Genomic DNA, 15,756 nt, shown 5'->3' on the forward strand with positions numbered 1-15,756 from the left:
AAGTGGATGCATAGTGAGCAGCAAATAATTTTTATCTTACCAATGGAAAACAAACCAAAGGTAAAGATGAAGGAGAAAGAGAAAATTCAAATGATACAAGTTCAAGAAAGGCGAAGTTTTCTAATGGAGGAAAAGTACAAACCAAAAGTCAAGATGAAGGGATCCATATGTTTTTCTAATGCTTTGTTTTGCAGGTGTTTCCAAGGGACTTGGAAACTTTTAAAATTTGGGAGTATGGTGCAGGAACACGTCTGCAACAGGAAGACAACCTACAATATGACTAAAATGCAGGGCACAAAGAAAATATCAAAAAGTTTTGAGTTTAAAATCTGAAATTTGAAATGTTTATGTGTGAGTTTAGAGTTTTATGTTTTAAAATAAATGTCCTTTTTTTTTGTGGTGGAAATGTTTAGGTGGCATTCTTATAAGCCTACCCAACATTATCCACTTAGGACTTAGTATGAGTTTATTTTAGATTATTTTGGGTGTGTTAAAGGTTTCTAATTTTTGAAAATATTTATGGGAAAAATCAAAAGGAAGAAAATGATGAATATTCCTAAAGCACCATGTGTAGGCATTCAAAATGTAACCGCTACAAGAAATCTATGATGGATTTTTGGGAGTTACATTAGAAGGTGAATATTCCTAAAGCACCATGTGTAGGCATTCAAAATGTAACCACCACAAGAAAGCTATGATGGATTTTTGGGAGTTACATTAGAAGGTTTTTCAAAAAGAGAAAGAGTGCATATTAGAGGAGATTTTTTTTGAAGAGAGATTTTTGAAGAGAGATTTTTGGAGAGAGATTTTTTTTGAGAGAAAGTGAATAGAATGAAGTTCTTGAGTTTTCATGTAATTTTCTTAAGTTTCTAGTGTTGTACAAATGTGATTGTGTAGTATTCTACATACAATTTTCTATTTGTATTTAGATCAACATCTTGGAAGAAATCTGAAAATCAGATCTTAATAGTTTAATATTTTCTTATTTTTCATTTCCTATTAGTCGAATCTCTCTGTTGTTTTGAGAGTGGTCTTTGCATGGTGATTTTCTAAAGGTTTTGAAATCCCTCTGCATCAAAAAACCCTAAGAATCAACAAAAAAGGGTCCAAAAAGGGAAGTTTGAACCTAACTAGCTTGGTCCTTACATAATCACTATAGTGTATGGATCTAGTGCTTACCAACTTTCTATAGCCAAGGGAGAGGTGCTCAAGGAACCCATCAACACTCTCCACCTGAAGTGGTTCTATAGCTGATTTGATCTTAGAGGCTCTCTATATATTCTTAAATGCCTTAAAAAAATTCTAAAAATTGCAAAAAGTCCTGAAAAAAATCATTTCCTTGGTGAAAACCTAGCAATATGCACCTTGGTAAAATCAAAAACATTTGAAATACTCAGAAAATACAAAAAAAATTAAAAAGAGAAAAATACAAAAAAATTGAAAACCTAGAAACAGGCTTCATGGTAGCAAAAAAAAAATTGAATCTCTGCCAAGAAGGTGAAAACCTAGTCAACAGGCACCTCTTGTTCCCAATGCTCCATCTTATAGCACATCTTTTGGCTTCTTGTATAGCTACTTTCCTGGTTTAGTTTCCTACTTTTCACTCATGTATCCATGGATTGAATCTTGTTATAACTTAGGGGCACCACCCTACAGTATCATGGAGTCTCTCTCGTGATAGTCACTAGTGGTTCTCACTGTATCTACCTACTATCGTTCATGTCAATTTTTGAGATTCCTCTCATGGAGTCTCTCTCGTAATAGTCACTAGTGGTTCTCACTACATCTACCTACTATTGTTCAAGTCATTTTTTGAGATTTCTCTCATGGAGTCTCTCTCACGATAGTCACCAGTAGTTCTCACTACGTCTGCCTACTATCATTCGTGTCACTTTTCAAGATTCCTCTCATGGAGTCTCTCTCATGATAGTCACTAGTGGTTCTCACTATTTCTACCTACTATTGTTCATTTCACTTTTTGAGATTCCTCTCATGGAGTCTCTCTCATGATAGTCACCAGTGGTTCTCACTACATCTTCCTACTATCATTCATATCACTTTTCAAGATACCTCTCATGAAGTCTCTCTCATGACAGTCACTAGTGGTTCTCACTATATATGCCTACTATTGTTAGTGTCACTTCTAAGATTCCCCTTTATGGAAGATCTCTCTTACATCAATCACTAGTCATCCTGACTGCATCTATCTACTATCACTTAGTTCCAAATAAGGTTCCTCGTCATGAAGATTCCTTTTTTATTTCAATCACTAGTTGTCCTGACTATGTCTATCTACTGTCATCACCCTACTAAAGATATTTCTTTCATCCATGTTCTAGACATTCACCCTTGACATCAAAAACAACTCATAATGATATACTTGTTTGGATATGCTAAGCTTTTTATTTGTTTGTTTTGCTTGCGCTTCATCATGTCTCCTTGAGCAACTTGATGATGTCATTTTTTACTAGAGAAGTAATGACTAAGGGCATGATCCTTTCTTTTCTTTCTATTTTTGGTTTACTTTTAATAATTTGAAGCATCCATATAAGAGGGGTGTCCACTATAAGAGCCTCCATCTCGTATTGGATGGCCATGTGTACCTCGACTTCTTTTATATGGATACATCAATAATGTTGGTTCTTCTCCTTGCTTGTTGGAGTGAACTCTTCATGCTATAATACATATTGATACTTGTCCTACAAAGTAAATGTGTGGGTCACTATGATTATATCTAGGACACTTTGTCTTAGGTTATGAATGCAAGGGCCATTGTGGATAGAATGCTTACTAATTACTTAGCATAAGAGGGATCTCTTATGTGTCTAGTGTGTCTTCATGCAAGAAACATTCTATTCATCCTAGAATTTATGCTTTGATGCTTATGTTAGCTTGCTACATTAAAAGGGACAAATGTTCTAGTCATTCTAGCTTCTTGTGCCTTGATTGCTTACATGTCATCCCAAAAAAACTAGAACACATGTCCTATTCATATTACCATGATTGTAATGTCAGTGGGAATTGAATGGCATATAGGGTTTTTCTATATGCATAATGATGAAAATTTATGAGGCTTGGTAACCAAACCTAGGGTTGAATCTACCATAGGTTTGCATTGCATACTTCACTTGGCTACATACATGATTTGATTACAAATCTACTTCCATCCTTTGTGATGCAATATTGTTAGTCTCTTCAAAGTATCATGTTTCTTCATGGTTTTACAAGCATTTGGTTGTTTGGTTCATCCTCTCACTCCTCAATGGGATACTTGTCACTATCAAGAAAAAACATAAAGCACTACATGAGATGTTAGCTCAATCACATTTGTATTTCATCAATAATTTCATAATTCATCTCATCTACACTACATTTACAAATCAAATCAAATATGCATTCATACATCATATCATGTTTGCATCTCATAATCACAGCATAAACATCTCATATACAAAGATAGACAATGCCATGTACAAAGGATACTCAACTTGACATCTCATATATATATAAGTATCAAAGAATGTGTTAGTACAAAAATGGGCACTAATCAAGCACCATCAATCAAAAATGATACAAAATGGTGTTGGCACACCAATTGATACATAGCTAGATCAAAAACTTGGAGACAAAAAAAAATCAAGTCTAGCTCTATCTGGCACCCTCACCTCCTAAAGGAGGAGGAGAAGGAGGAGGCAAAGGCATATTTGGCCTGGCTGGTGGTCATGCACCTCTTGACTCTTGAGCATACTACAAATATCGAGGTACCTATTGAGCCTCATCAAGCACAACTAAGGAATAAGCTACAAAATAATAGGCTAGTCAGGTCACCTATACTCAGACCTCATCCTATAGCTACTCTAGCCTCTGCTTAGCTACCTATAATTGCTCTCCCAGTCTAAGGATCTCATGATCCCACTTAACTATCTAAGTGTCTTTCATAGCCACCTGAATCTATAGCTCTCCTAGCTATCGAAAGTCTTTTTGTATCCACTCTTTGGCCCTCATCAATGCATCCTGAGGCCCAACAGTAGGTTGGTCATACATCTCCTCATCTAGCTACTTAGCCTACTACTCAATTGCCTGCTGCTCCTTAGTGTGTGGTCTCTATTGTTGACCCTATTCTATCCCACTACCACTAGCACCTAGATCTAACCCCATCTATCACGGGTGAATCTGTACCTATCTCACCCAATGTCTCACCTATTGTGGTGGTCCCTATGGTATCTGCTATGGTGGTCCCTGTGGTGGTACCTTCTGAGGTATCAATGGTACCAGAGCCACCATCTCTAATGGATCTAAAAACCATGGGAAGGGATGGCTAACAAAATATGCCTGATAGGTAGTTGTCATCCTCATATCTACTATAGCTAGTAGATAGTCCCACTATGTTTCAACTAGGTTGCACACATTGATCATCAACCTCCCTAGGTCTAGCCTCATTGACCACCCCCACTCTAGATCTTTGGCTAACCAGGCATATGAATAGTACTCCTAAGAAATTTCCTATGGCTACCCATACTACTGCAATATGCATGTGATGGGGAATCTCTCAATGGTCTATGTCAAGCAACCTATCCATGGCCATGATGCATACATATGGCTTAGCTCTTGAGGAGTGTCATCCCAATCCTTAGTCTCTCTCTAGGGCCACCATATGATGGATACTAGGTCATCAAGATGGGCCCTCTATTCCTTAGTCTTCCCTAGACCTATCTCAATCAACTAGCCCCTGTACCTAAAAATGTATAGCTCTATGGGCTCTTGTGCATCATCAAAAATGGGCCTCATGATTGGCAAGTGCTCCCATGCCCAAATATGAAAAACATAGACTCTAGTGGCCATACTCTTGTGCTCATGGTAGACAATCTCATGCATCTCATGGAACATGTGTGCAAGCATGCACTATCCCCACCCAAATCTCTCAAGACCATCTAACATCCTCTAGAACATCTACCCACAACCACACTCCAACCCATGTTGCCCTCTATCTAGCACCAAGAAACAACTGATGAAAATAGCTAGGAATGACGCTAATTTGTGCATAGGGTCATATGTATGGACAAGCTCATCCCATGTGATGGCTCACCCTATAGCCAAGGCTCACTGGAATATGGCTTGGAGTGCCTCTATACCTACTCTTGGTACTATATCATATACTACCCTCAGCTCATGGAAGGATATGCATAAAATCCTATAGATGTCCTCTGGTGTGATGATCATCTCTCCCTGTGATAGGTGGAAAGTGTTCATCTCCGAATGGAAATGCTCCACCAATGTGATCAATAAGCCATGATTCACTAGCATTGTTGGGATCTGGCATAAGTGGGATAATCCAAGACAGTCTATGCAAGCCATGTCAGCATCATCTAGACTCTGCAACAAAGCTCCATAGGGTAGGACGTGGAACCTAAATCCAACATCATCAAAGACAACTTGCACATACAACCAATCACAACAAGAAAATGGTCAGTTACTACTCAAAAAAAAAACCTCATGAAATGACAAAATTTGAATTTAAAATGCTAAAAATAACACCATTTTTTTGTGCGAGAAAACACTTTCTCGCACGTGATTTCACATCTTCACATGAGAAAACATGTTCTCATGCGAGAAATGATGAAATGTTGAGTGAAATGTGCTCAATATCCTGTGCATCTCATATAAGAGATGAGTATCTCTTGGGAGAGATTCCTCACCAACACACGTGAAGAAACACCGGTCTGGTGTGTCTTCACATAAAGAAAGACTGAGTCCACATGAGGAACAAAATCCTTGTGTGAGGACTGACAGACTTAGAATTTAAAAATGCTAAAAATGTGCTAAAATGCCTAGAAAATCATGAAAAACTTAATGTAAAGTGGCATTATCGACTACTCACTGGAGGTCCATAGTCCACCGGCCAGTTATGTCATCAGGAGCACTCAAATCGATGCATACTTATGGGAACCATCATTTTTCCCTTAGAGCTCTCTTCTTCACTAAAGACAAAAGCACAAATGATTTGAAAATGACCCCTTGGGCCCTTATATAGGTTTTGACCTAATTTTTCAAAGTGCTTTGATTTGCACAAAAATCAACTCCTGGGTAATTTGACTACTCTAAATCCATTTTTTGTGATTGATTCCAAAATCTGACACACTTAAGTAGCTCAAAATCGCATTTTAAATTTTTGGGACTGATGCGATCGAATACTTGTGCAATCCAAATTTTTTTGATACTTTGTGGATCTTGGAATCTTTTCAACTCAAAATTTTTTCAAAGTTTTCTAAAAATTTTGGAAAAAGTCACCTCAAGTCAACTATGGTCAAATCTACTCAACTTTTGGTCAAACTTGGCCTTTTGGACCTCAAATCACTCTGAATTGACTCCAAATTTTCTTCTGATCATTTTGATCTCTTCTATAACCTTTTCAATCGCAGATTTCTTCCATATCTCTTAAAATATTGCTTTACATCATATTACTCATATGTCATCTTTTTTTTTTTGCTCCTGAGGGGTAGGATGATTACATCATTGGACTTGAATTTTAAATCAATCTAAATCTTCATTGCTTAGGGCACCTTGTTCCCATCTTATGTCCTCATCACTTAGGGCATCTCATCACTATGGGAATCTTGTCCCCATTCTATCTAACATCTATGTCATCTATTTCATCTTTTCATTAGTTGATCACATCTTATAAGAATCTTTATCAGAGTTTGATGGATAGGTATTGGGATAGTCTAAACCCTAACTCCTAAGGATCAAGCCTTGTTCTAGGGATGACTCTACAACTCATGGTGGGATCTTATTATCTTTTATCAACTTCAAGTATCTAGGTGTTTTATCTGGATCCCTTAAGTTTAAGCTCCATTCTAGAGATAATCTTTAAAAGCTTTTCAATTGGTCTCTGTTAATCAATTTTGGAACCAATCTTATTAATCTAGGCATCTAGGTGTTCTATCTAGATCCCTTAGGGTTAAGCACTATTCTAGAGATTATCTTTAAAAGCTTATCAATTGGTCTTTATTAATCAATTTCAAAACCAATCTTATCAATCTAGGCATCTAGATGTTCTATCTAGATCCCTTAAGGTTAAGCTCTGTTCTAGAGATAATCTTTAAAAGCCTATCAATCTAGGTATCTAAGTGCTCTATTTGGATCCCTTAAGGTTAAGCTTCATTATGGAGATAATCTTTAAAAGCTTATCAACTTCAAGTATCTAGGTTTTCTATCTAGATCCCTTAAGGTTAAACTTTGTTTTGGAGATAACCTTTAAAAGCTTATATCAATTGGTCTCTGTTAATCAATTTCAGAACCAATCTTATCAATCTAGGGATCTAGGTGTTCTATCTAGATCCCTTAAGGTTAAGCTCCATTCTGGAGATAATCTTTAAAACCTTATCAATTGGTTTCTATATCATCAACCGTAAGAATCAATCTCATTTCTTGATCTGTGCATGATGCTTTTTGATTTTCTTTGAATAGAATGTGTTGCTAACACATTCATTCAAAGATGGGATTCATTCAAAGATGGGCAAAATGTAATACCTCAAAATTGGCTCATTGCCATCTCAACCAATTCTAGTCTATTTTTGTCAACCCTAAAGTCCTATTTCATTAGCCAATTCTCATTCTAATTTTTTCTACTTAACATAATTGTCAAATGCAAAAAACCCTAATTTGCATTAATCATGCTATTTATTTAATTCCTATAGTATTGACTCAAATTAGCTACATTAAACCTATTGATTAAGATTTGATTTAATTTCAAGTGTTTATACTTTAAATTAAATTATCTCCTAAGGCTAATGTACTAAGGAATTAAATTTATTTATTTTAATAATGCTCTCATTTTAATTATTGAATTTAATTATTCAATTAATGGGAATATGCATTTATGAGGTCATATCTCATTTTTATTAAATTAAATAGCCTTCCAATTTCATCCTTGCAGTTCAAGAAGGGGAATTCCAAGTGATCTACCTCTTGAATTGGAATTGGCTTAATCTACTTATTCTCACACTTGGATGAATTCTAGTTAACATTTCATTACACTTAGAATCTAAGTTAGTTAACCTCACCTAAATTGGGAATTTTCCATACTTATTGGACCCCTCTTCAATCCTGACCATCGATTGGAGTTGATCTCAACCATTGATTGATTTCAAGATTTCTATTTAAGAGGCTTCTAATTCCTCACTTAAGGGGTTGGAATTTGAATTATATTGAATTGTTTTCAAAGTGATTACTCATTTAAGTTCTATCTTTCATACTTGTCTTAGCATTTGATATCATTTTAGATTAAATATGCATCCATCTAGTTTAATTTTCTTTTACTTGTTATTAGATTAAAATTGCACATCATCTAGCTTAAATGAATTTTCATAATATTGCATAAAATCCTTCATTCTAGAAAGGTTTTTTTGCCTACTTCTTAATCTGAGAATAAATAGGCAAAAGCCTTCTAGTTAGAAGGCAATAGGTTGCTCTATTGGACCTCTTGGATAAACAACTCAATGTTTATTCCAGGATGATTCTACAAGTAAGGACCATATTGAAGTGTATGTGAAGATCTAAGGTCACATTTATGCATATACAACTGATTATATTGCTCATTTGGTTTGTTGGTCTTAAAATAGTTTTGATGTTTGAGTGTCAACACACTTAACCACTTTCTACATTGAAGTCGAGTACACTATCTATGCCAAGCTACAATTGTGCTGAGTCAGATTTCCAATAAGTGCCGAGTGACTTTAGGTGCCGAGCAATATATAAGTGCCATGTGATATATATAGGTGTTGAGTCACAATTAATGCTAAGAAATCAAGAACTATACATGTGCTAAGCAATCCAGCAAGCCAAGATAGTATATGTGTCGAGAACCAATAGTCTAGTATGTGCCAAGTATCATAGAAATAGCATATGAGTTTGTGCCCTCACATACTTAGATGTAAACCATTTTTGGAGCTGACATAGAAGGATTTTGAAGGAGAAAAAGGATAAGGATGAATATTTTACATTTCCTATGCAATTAGCATGCAGCCAATCAAAAAAATGGAGAAGGCATGCAACCAATGAGGAAAATGCAAGGAATGAACGAGAACTCAAGATTCAATTTGGATCGTAGATCCATACCTAACCCTAAGTCTTTAGAATATTTAAAAGGAGGATGAAAACACCATTGCATGTGTGGAAGAGAGTAGTGTATAGGTAAACTATAGTAAAATTCAATGTGAAGAGAGAAAGAATTAGAGGAACAGAGAAGCAATTACATATCCAGTTGATTAGAGTAGTATAAGGGACACAATCAAATATCAGATCTTAGAGGATCAAGATTAGAAGGAGTAGATCAAGTGCCTAAAATTAACAATTGAAGATTGTAAGCAATCAGGTCAAAGATTCCTAATACTTTCTAACCATTGTATTAGATAAGTGAAAATCCTATGTTGATAGGTTATCTTAACAACTACTTTGTAGATCCTTTGGAGACATGACTAAATCCTTTAACAGGGTGACACTTCATGTAAAAGTGTTTGTAAATCCTCTAACCAGGTCACTATTGACATAGTGTAAAGCCTTTAACACAGCAGGCCTTTCAAAGGGTAGGCCATCAAAAGTGGTCAAACATTTATTGCTATAGTAATTTTTGTGGGTATCATCCCCACCCCAATTTTACCTTCTTATTCCTGGAGGGTTTCTAAGTTACCAAATCTAGTGTCATGTGTGTTATTGCATGTGTTTACTTTATGTTCATTTATATGTTTACATGCATGCAGTTTACTTTTCAATTATTTAATTTAAAGGATTGAAAAGGTTAAAAGTGTGATACTTCTAATTCACTCTCCCCCTCTCTTAGAAGTACTCTTCCCATTTTGAACATTCCAACAACTGGTATCAGAGTGAAGGTTCTCACAAGGAGAAGCCTAACAACTTAGAGAAAAGGTCTGAAGATGGAAGTCTTCAAACTTGGGAAGATCATAGACAATTAAGTGATTGATGTGCACCTTGCTCTACCCAAATTGGAAGAAGCTAGAGAAGAATTGAGAAAGTCCTTAAAAAGAAGGAAGGATATAGCTATAGCTGAAAAGACATACACTACAAGGAGATTGATACCACACAAGTGTTTTCTAATGAAGATTCCAAGGAATTTGATGTAGTGATAGCAAAATTGATGGAGAAAAATATAGCACAAGCTAAGGAAATCAGATTACTCAAGCTAGAACAAGAATCACAAGCCATAATGCTTTGTGAAGTGACTAAACAAAAGAAGAGAGTCATTGAAGATAAGGCCATGATAGAAGATGACAAGAGAAATCTTACCAATAGACCAGAAGAGAAGATAATTGAGTTTGAAAAGATCTCAAACATGTAGCTAGACACCTTAAGTCAAATGATGAATTCTCATCATGAGCTAAACATGAAGGACATTGAGATTTCCACTCTAAGAATGTAGAATGAACAATTATAGAATGAATTGAAGAGAGAAAAGGAGATAGCAGAAAGCTTCAACAAATCCAATGAGGCTATCAAGTACTTTGAGCAACTACTAAAATCACCAAGGGCTAGTAATGATACTTTAGGACTTGGTTACACTAGCACTAAACAAAGAGAATCATCCAAGACTGTAGAAGAAAGGAGTAACAAAGGTAAGAACACTAAACCTACTTTTCATTTCTATGGTAAAAAGGGACATACCTGTAATGTATGTAGGAGCAAGAACAATCATCAGCGTGATAAGCCTACAAATGCAAGCTTTTGTCACAAGTGTAAAAAGAAAGAACATCAACCACATGAATGTAGAACCAAGACTATGAGGAAACCAATATTGGAAGGTCACTACTACAACTACAAAAAAATATGGACATAGAGCATTTGAATGTAGATCAAAGCCTATGTGGACACCTAATCAAGCTACAAGAGGAAACAACCATGATCATCACTACAACTGGGATTACAACACCAGGTATAGCTATCACTATTGTCAAGAATGTGGACACATTCCTAAAAAATGCATAAGGACACATTTTGGAGGGAATTACAGTACATGGTTAAGTCAAACTACATGTTTTAGTTGCTTGAAGATTGGTTATATCAGCAAAAATTGCCCAACAAATTCAAGAGCATCCAAGATAGAAGTCAACAGAGGAAAAGAGAAGGTTGATGTTGAACAAATAAGAGGCCAAATGAACAAGACTTGGAAGAAGAAAGATGAGTGTAGCACATCAAATGGAGAGATCACTTCACTCAAGAGGTCAAGTAATTACACTTCATCCAACTAAGAAAAAGAAAGGTGTATGGAATTGATATACAAAGATATATCATACATCAGTTCCAAAACAAAGAAGTAATGCAAGGAAGAAATCTACATGAGCAAAGATGCTAGGTCAAAATTTTAAGTTTTTTCCAAATACTACCGAACTATCCTTAGATGTTGAGTAAAGCTCCAATGGATGTTGAGTTGATAATAGAAGCTGAGTGAGGTGGTGAATTAGTGTAAGCTAAGTAAATGAAATGCAATGGGAGCTGAGTCATGGTGAAACCTTCAAGTGTTGAGTTTACAATTGTATGCACTAAGCATTTAATGCTAGGTTTTGATAGGTATAAGGTTAAATTTCACTCATTTTCATGCCATTCAAACATAGGGCAAAGACAAGAAGAGTGAAGAAGCAATCAAGCAACAACCTAACAGCCATTTGCACATATTTCAATAGCAATTCAGTACAAATTCATCGATTCAAAGGTATGTATCAAGTGTCGAGCTACGTAGAAGTTAAAGTTTTAATATATTTAAACCCTAGTTCAGTAAAATGGCCTCTAGTTCAAGAAACCCCAAATGAAAAGAGATTCATGAGGTTTACTTAGTTAGAAATGCAGTAAAGCAACCCTAATTTAGGTCATTCCTTGAAGTTTCCTACAGAAATGACCCAGCTGGTGCATTATCCATTATCCCACCTGAAGTTGTCATGGTGCAACATGTAAGAAAATGCTATAATTGCAAAATTGGCACCATAGGTGATATAGAGATATTCCAAGCTTATGATAACTATGTGAAAATAATATTCTAAAAAATGAATTTAAGATAGTTGAGAAAAAGGGTTTGACAAATGCCCTAGTCTTTCCCACAGTGTTTAAGACTGAATGGATTCTGATTATTTTAAGCAGAATTCACAATGGATGTTTATGGCTAGAAACAAGACCGCTAAAGATCTCTAAAAGGATAGTGCATAAGTTTATGGGTTTCCCAACCCTAGATTGGCCTAAGACCTTATGCAATGATTCCAAAGAGATCATTGAAAAGAATACTGGTGCAAAATGGAATAAGAGGGGTATAACTATTGACACTGTCACTGATCCTCTTCTAGATTTTGTTGTGAGAATAATATCCCAAAAATTCTATCAATCCAGTGGATTGAATAGTGTGTCATGCATAGTTGTTGATGTAGCCTACAAACTGGTGAAGAAAGATCACACATATACTCTGTCAAAACTTATGTTGCAGCAAATTAATGAAAACCTAGGAGCAATAAGGAGATCAAAAGGTGCCCAATGCAAATTTGGTTCAGTTCTTATGTGTATATTCTTTTATGTTATGGAAGTGTTTCCTTCTATAGGAAAGGTGAATTGAAACCCCAACAAAACTACAATTACACAAATCAATGAGTTCATTGATCAGATGGGTGACAGTTTTAAGGCACAAATGACAAGTTATTTTGAATATTTTAAGAAATCTATGAACAAAGGGTTAGAATACCAATTCCATTGTTAGAGCAACATGTCAATGACATATGCTTCTTGGTTGACATTCACAACACCTACATCCAGGCACCAATACCAAGAGTAATATGGCTAAGCCATTGGGATATGAGCTTGATGTAGATGAAGTCTCAGTAGCAATCACAACATTGCTTGTAGAAGAGATAGACAAGAAGGCTCCTCACTTTGGAACATATGATGTTGTCAAGTCCAAAGTTGAGACTAAATTAAAGACAACCACTATTATCAAGAAGAAAGATAAGTTGGTAAAGAAGATAAAGAAGCAATTTTTTGCAAGCATTGAAGGTGAAGCAGGTGAAGAAGAAGAAGAAGAAGTAGTAGGAGAAAGTGAAGAAGAAGAGAAAGGGAAAGATCTAATAGAGTTGACCCAAGGTTTAGGAGAAGAAAAGGAGGAAGGTGCCAAGGAAGCACCTATACCTACTGAGCAAAAGAAAAGAAAGGCAAAAACACAACCTACAACTCAACCCAAGCCTAAGAAGGTCACTAAGCCAACTCTAGCAACAAGGGCCACTACCAAGGCATCCACTCAAAAGGCCAAAGGGGAAACAAAAGAGAAAAAGAAAGCCACTAAACAACCTGTTGAAGAGCCAAAGAAGAGAAGGAAGTATGTGGCTTAGCCAAATACTCATGATGAAGAAAGAACAAAATCAGAGGATATCAACCAATTTAGAGTAGTAAGTCATCCTCTTAAATTTTCCTTAGACAAAATTTGTGAAAAGATTAGAAGTGCAAATTTAAATGATTTAAAGACTCTTGATTTTAATAAGCTCAGTAGAGAAGAGCAAAATAAAGTAGAGGAATATGTGTATGCCATGATGGTAGAATTTAAAAACACACCTCTAGGACTTGACAATACTATGCACAAGGAACGGTATGAGATAATTGACAATAAATGGCATTATTGTCTAAAAATGGAAAAGGAGATTAGAGAATCTACCTTGGCTCAAGTAAAGCCTGACATGACAAAGGGTCAAATAACAAAAGCAAATAAGAAACATGGTGGCAAGTTTGCACCAAAGTATGTAGTGAATAAATCCACACAATTGTGGAAAAAAATTTATAAGATAATTGATGACATGGTAGAGGAAACAAATAAGGTAGAAACTAGTGCCAAGGAAAAGATAGAGGAAAAGAAAATAGAGGAGAAGGTGGAGGAAAAAGAAAGAAAGAAGAAAGAAGAAGAAAAGAAAGAGGAGGAAAAGAAAGGTGAGGAAGAAAAAGGTGAGGAAGAAAAAGGAGAGGAAGAGAATAAGGAGAAAAAATAGGAGCAATCAACTAAGGGAGAAGACATGGAAATAGCTAAACAACAAGAGCAACAAGAGGAATAGAGTGTGCAAGACACACAAATGCCACCTCCTAGCCCTCCTCACACAACCATTACACCTGTAGACACAATAATCATTAAGGATGTTCCTAACAAGTCAACTCAGAATATCAATCCCCTCACTACAGAGGATCTCTCCAAGATCCTTCACCAATCTACTTTATAGGCATAGTTATGCACAAGCCCTATATTGGTGAGCATAGATGAACTAAAAAAGGTAGTAGTAGACCCACAAAGAGAAAAGGTAAAACCACAAGAACCACCTTTAACTTATACAACTACTTATACTAAAATTATGATGTTTCCACCACTTACAACAGTAGGTGATTACACATAGAAGCCAATCATAGAAGAAGGGAAATTAGATGAGAAGGAGGATACATCAAAAGAAAAGGAGCAAGCCACCATATAGACATTGGTAGAACTACCAAAGACTATCACTTTTACAAAGACCCTTCAAAAGCCGAGCACTGAAGCCATTCCTTTGAAATTCTCAACTCTAGGCTTGAGCTCAACCAGAGTGGCCAAGGTACTTCACTATGGAGATCTTGAATTAGATGAAGATATTGTAATACCCTCCTATGATTCCAAGACCATCAAAATGGCACAAATCAATGAAATGAAAACTACATTAGATAGAATGATGAGGCAGGAAATACCCAAGAATGAGTTCAAACACAAGAAAGCACTACATGAGATTAAGGACATCTTTATGGATGCCTTCAACTTGCAGTCACTAGATGAAGCAAAACCCATAATAGAGCAACTATCAAATATAGTTGACCAAGTGACCAATGAAGACTAGGATACTAATGTTAAACTCATGGAATGGTCAAAGAGAAAATTTCAAGGAAAAGTAAATAAGAAGATATCAAGTGGAATAGCACTTGAACAGGTAGAGTTGGCCAAGAAAATAAACAAGGTCAAAGTTGTACTTGAGAACATTTTCTCATTGTACAGGAAGCAGTGTGATTTTTCCAATTTTACACAAGAAACAAATTAGAGAATAATGAGCTTGGAAAGAAATTTAAAAATTTCTAGCATGCAACTACCAAAGGATCTAGCTCAAAGTGAGAACCATTTTGCACAATCACTTCACACTTAAAGGGAGTTAGTTGTACTTACAGTAGAGGAAGCCAATATTAAGGCTAAATTGATGCAAATTCAATCCTCTATCACCCCACATTTGGAAGTCCTCCACAAGGAGCAAGTATATGCTAAAACAATTCTAAAGAAAGATCCTAATCTTTCTACACTTGATGGACTTGTGCACCTTGCTGTAGAGATTGTCATCTAGCACAAGTCACTTGACATTGCTTTGGATAATTGGGATGTAGTTCTAAAAATAATAATGGAGGTAAATAGTAACTTTTTAGCTAAGTATGGTATTACTCCTTAGAGCCCTTTGTCATAAGTGTCAAAAAGGGAGAGAAAAAATAATAAGGAAGATAGGATAGGGGGATAAATAATAGTAAGGAAGATATATCTAAGGGAGAGAATAGTATAAATTTTGATTACATTCTTTCATGGGGAGAGATAATGTTTTGAGGAAGATATGAATAAACTAGCACATAGGTATAGATTATAGAAATAGGGCAAAGGCACATAGAATTTTGGTTGCAAGAATGACAAGGCACAATCAACTCAGGGGGAGTTACAAGGTATTTTGAACAAAT

This window comes from Cupressus sempervirens, chromosome 9 (assembly GCF_028749045.1).
Source record: "Cupressus sempervirens isolate cs-2001-9-10 chromosome 9, ASM2874904v1, whole genome shotgun sequence".
Taxonomy (NCBI): Eukaryota; Viridiplantae; Streptophyta; class Pinopsida; order Cupressales; family Cupressaceae; genus Cupressus; species Cupressus sempervirens.